The sequence below is a fragment of the Anabrus simplex genome, chromosome 7 (assembly GCF_040414725.1).
Source record: "Anabrus simplex isolate iqAnaSimp1 chromosome 7, ASM4041472v1, whole genome shotgun sequence".
Classification (NCBI taxonomy): Eukaryota; Metazoa; Arthropoda; class Insecta; order Orthoptera; family Tettigoniidae; genus Anabrus; species Anabrus simplex.
In genome coordinates this window covers 158,539,639-158,544,616 of record NC_090271.1, presented here as the reverse complement: position 1 = coordinate 158,544,616, position 4,978 = coordinate 158,539,639, and the positions used below count along the sequence as shown (strand labels likewise).

General features: G+C 41.0%; 2 non-coding genes across 2 annotated transcripts; both read left to right on the top strand.

Annotated features, from left to right (window-relative positions):
* Nucleotides 1–4,247: 4,247 nt before the first annotated feature.
* TRNAV-AAC (transfer RNA valine (anticodon AAC)) lies at nt 4,248–4,320 on the top strand. Its single transcript has one exon. It is a non-coding gene; the product is annotated as a tRNA-Val (tRNA).
* A 271-nt stretch (nt 4,321–4,591) lies between these two features.
* TRNAV-CAC (transfer RNA valine (anticodon CAC)) lies at nt 4,592–4,664 on the top strand. The gene has a single exon. It is a non-coding gene; the product is annotated as a tRNA-Val (tRNA).
* The last annotated feature ends 314 nt before the right edge of the window (nt 4,665–4,978 follow it).

Sequence of the window (4,978 nt, the reverse complement as noted above, 5' to 3'; positions counted from 1 at the left end):
ATTTCCGTGTAACATCTTAGGTGAATAACCCTGTATAATTTCTAATCACTAGATTGCATGTCAAAAGGCTGGATTCAATTCCATACCTCTCCGCAGTGTTCATATGAAGTGAGGGTATGTGACGTTGATGGTGATTCGCCCGTCGGATGGAGACGTTAAGCCTTGAGCAGACCCCTTGCTGTTATTGGACAGGAGTAGGATACGTGCCGATACCGTATTTCACCCTCTCCCTACTTCAGCATCATCGTTATTGTCGTCGTCGTCATCATCATCATCATCCCACATCCGACGCACAGGTTACCCATGGGCGTCAACTAGAAAGACCTGCACCAGGTGATACGAGGATGTCCTCGAAAACTCCCGGCACTAAAAGCCATACTATAAGTAAGTAACTAAGTTTAATGAAGAGATGTAGCCTATACTCCAGTCGGAATAGCCTAGCTGGCGTGTAACTCTAACCTAGGCTATTTTCAACGTATTCTAGATTGGTCTTCTAGTAGGCCTACCTTGTTCATTATGGCTTTGGTAATAAAGCGTATTTGTAGAAAACTTTCTTCTGAGAGCCGTAAAAAGTAGATTTTTCTTGCTATGGGTCGCCCTTTGCCTTTTTCAGTTTATAGCAGTAAAGTTTCAAACATATGTGATCTAAATGCTGCCTTTTTGACATTTTAACAGGTGATAGGAGGTTTAACACAGGGCTGATGTCATGTTAATTGAACACAAGTATTAACAATTTGTTAGTGTTAAAAATAACAATTCACGAAGGGACGGTCATTTTGTTAAATTGTGTGTTACGTCTACTTAACAGCAGTGTTAACAGATAACATTCGTTGAAGAAACCGTACATCAGCGATGTTATAGACTTTTGGGCGGTGAGGGTGTGGGGTGTACAATGCGTTTTCTGCCTAAAAATTCTCCTGCTAGATGTTAAGCCCCCTTAAAACGCGGAGTTTGGTAGTCTTCGGAGCCCCCAGTTGAGAATTACAGTGTAACAAGATTTAAAAGTGAAAGTCCCAAGTATGGTTCTTTCAGGTCTGCTGCAGGATGCGTAGAGCTGCGCTGATGGAGTAAGATTGGGAAGAGAATGGGATACTTACCTTTGAAACGTTAATTGAGCGATGAGTTGACAGGTGACTCTAGTTGATTGACAGCCACGACAGCTACCTGGAGTCCCTAGAGTTTCCGTAGAAGTAGGCTATTCAGTGCAATTAATATGTTATCCGTGTACAGTCAAAAGAGGTGCTGAAATGCGAGTTACCGTATAAGAATATATAAGTTTCGTAAATGTGAGTGTAACACAATGCGATCAGAAGTGGAGGTATTCGAGCAAGGCATGTTCGCTGTTAGTAACTTTTTGTTATGTGGGTCTTACAATGACGAACCATATCGTACGAACAATCGAGAATTCATTTCGAACAATGTAAAAGGAAAGGTCCGTGACGAGATATGTGAACGCCCATTGAAGTTGTAGATGTTCATGCACCAACTCTGCCTAGAAGGATAAAGATTCCCAAATGGCATGACGATTCTGAAGATAATTCAGCAGAGCAGTTTGATTCAGTTGAACAAGAGTACAGGTGTCTATTCTTTTGTAATGTTAATTGTATAGTTCCCCATTTTGACACATCTTAACAATTTTTTAGTTGAATTCGAGCAGTTTCTACGTGGGAATGATGCAAAGTCAAAATTTTACAACTCTATGAAGATGATGTAGACCGATCGTCTTTTGCTCCTTAGTGGACATTTCCAATCACTTCAAGAAAGTAGTTCATCTTAAGGATGTCCGACTAAATGGCTAGCGTTCGGGTCTTACTTGGCCATATCGGGAATTTTAACCTTTATTGGTCAATTCGTCTGGCTCGAGGACTGGGCTCGAGGACTGGGCTCGAGGACTTCATCATTAGAACTCATCTCCTCTATCAGAAAAAGAACTGCACCAGGCCTCTCCGGGGGTCATATGCCATTATTATTGATTTGCACTAAGAACTGTTCCAAGTTTTTAAAAATAATGTTGATGACGAATTCCCGTGACAACTTAACAGCTGAGTGGTTTTTCTCAGGCCTTAAAAGACTTATTTCAGTACAACGTTTCCCACGTAGAAACTGCTCGAATTCAACTAAAAAATTGTTAAGATGTGTCAAAATGGGGAACTATACAATTAACAACTACAGGACAGTAGAGATTAAATTCATTGAGCCTTCCGCATATCAACCTACACGAGGAGGCTGTTAAGGCGTTACATCTGGAGAAGGTGTGGATTTGATATTAAGAAATGATATTAGAAAGTGAGTGTTCCTTCAGAGAACCAATAGAGACTTCAGGTGGTACATCTGGTGGCAGAGTGTTTTATATTTCGTATAATTAAATTATTTATTCATGGGCAACCTACTTAAGGGAAAAGTGTTAATTCTCTGAATATATATTTGATAGTTCCGCACATAAGACATTCCCTCAAAATATTTTTGTATTAATCAAGTTCTATTTTTCTGTTTACTTGTGAATATTATTGAAAACTCCGTACGTAAGACTCGTTCAAAAATGTATTTGAAGAACAAGCTCTATTATTGTTCTGTTTCTCTGTTTGTGAATTTATAGGAATACTTGCATTAATAGCTCTTCCTCATTTCACATGCCTGTTAATGTTAATCATGCCCCCCAGTTTTCGATGACAGATTAAGTTCCGCTACAGTTGAGTGTGAAGACAGATTAGTGCGTGAAGTCACATGGTGTAGAAATGTGTGGCCTAACGACAGATTCAGCTTTGTGGCAATTGAGAGTGAAAATACTTAAACGGCTCGTCTGCAGGAATGGAATTCTTTGAGCCTCGGGAGTTCAACTGAATAGGGAGGGGGGGGGGGGGTTCCCGTGGTTTCCCACTTCTTCTCCAGGCAAATGCCGGGATGGTACCTAACTTAAGGCCTAGGCCGCTTCCTTCCCTCTACCTTGTCTGTCCCTTCTGATCTTCCCATCCCCTCACAAGGCCTCTTTTCAGCATAGCAGGTGAGGCCGCTCGGGAGAGGTCTGTTGTTGTTGGTGGTGGTGGTGGTGATTATTGTTTTAAGAGGAAGTACAACTAGGCAACCATCCTCCATATAACACTCATCAGAAGGGGGGGGGGCGGAGGGGTCCGAGGTACTGGTCTTCCTCCCCATTGTATCCCCCCGACCCAAAGTCTCGCGTTCCAGGGCACAGCCCGTGAGACGGTAGAGGTGGGATCTATCGCTGAGTCCGAAGGAAAACCCAACCCTGGGGGGTAAACAGTTGGAGTTAATACATGCAAAGTATATGGGAACTTCTGATGGCCGAATCAAGATCAAAACCGTTGAGAGTGGAAAAGTGATGATTACCGATTATTAATGTAATTGATTCATTTGGAAATCCGCCACACGCTTATTTTGTGTAATGCAAGTAAAACGACTCGTTATTTTAGTTGAACATGTTTTAGAAACATTATCAGACTGAGACTGTTACGGAGTGTGTAGGAATGCTAATATTGCTAATTCTTTTTTGAGTGGGTCGCCTTTGCATAAATACATCGGTTCAGGGAATCTTTGGCACAGACTTCCGTTCTCTCGACATGTGATCTGAACCTAGGTCCTTGTCTCCAACGCTTCCCTTGAAATTCTCAAGCCCGTGTACGTTCGATCGATCGTTCGTTGTTAAAGGCATTTAAGACAAAACTGCTATCTACCAGTGAATATCGGCTATAATAGGTGGCACTCTGGTGTTCTATGCTGGCATTGGAAGAAATTAATTTCAGCACCATCTAGTAGAATAGTTCCTAAGCTGCGCGGCGATCTGATTAAACCTGCACGTGCCTGACATCTAGTGACAACTTAGCTGAACACTCTCCCGCCAGTGGGACTGGGACGCTAGATGCTCTGAATCTGTATTATGATAATAAGCGATTACTGCCTCACAAATAAGTCCGTAGACAAAGATAAAGTAGTTGTGGCAATGTTGGATACAGCTGAAAGTTGCGCCCATAAAATTGATTATGTTGAAATAATCATCAAGACAACAAAATAAACCTTCATACTGAGCGTTACCAGCAACATTAAGACACGGTCAACATCAGGCATGTCTTCATTGATCGAACTGTTTGTCGTTATCTTTATGTCAACTATTTCCTCAAGTCCTTCTAAGATATATTTTAACTCACTATCAATAATACTTAAATGAATTCTCTTTGACAAAATATCTTCATGTTCTTAAGACCCAAATAGAACTTCCCAGCTTCTAGCTTGTTTCCGTGGTGTAGTGGTTATCACATCCGCCTAACACGCGGAAGGTCCCCGGTTCGATCCCGGGCGGAAACACTTTTTTTAAACATTTCTTTTTATAACATTACCAAGATTCCTTTCGGTCCTGTATCCCAAACAACTAAAGACCTCCCTTTATCAAAATAGATTATCTTTTAAATGCAATTTTTATAATGGGAATTGATTTAATTTGAAATCGCATAATTACCGAACCGAATTGTTTATAATGAATCATACCACACATTTAAATAACTATTCTAACTTTAATATGTTTAACGTATGTACTCAAACGTTTTCAAGTACTTATTTCTCGAGATGCTGATAATAAGTTTCCGTAGTGTAGTGGTTATCACGTGCGCCTCACACGCGCAAGGTCCCCGGTTCGATCCCGGGCGGAAACATATCTTTTTTTAATTTTTTGAACTGCATGCCATTCTATTTTCCAGATCCTCCTGGATTTATTTTAAGACTGGAAAAAATCACTCGGATCACCATTCTTATTTTCGCCTTATTGATATACAGTAAACAGTTCCCATAGTGTAGTGGTTATCACGTGCGCCTCATACTCGTAAGGTCCCCGGTTCGATGTCGGGTGGAAACACTATTCTTTTCCCTTTCCTTTCGAAACTGCACATTACCTTCTTTTATGGATTTCCTTCTATCTATCTTCTATCTTAACTGTTTATCCTCCAGGTTGGTTTTTCCCTCGGACTCA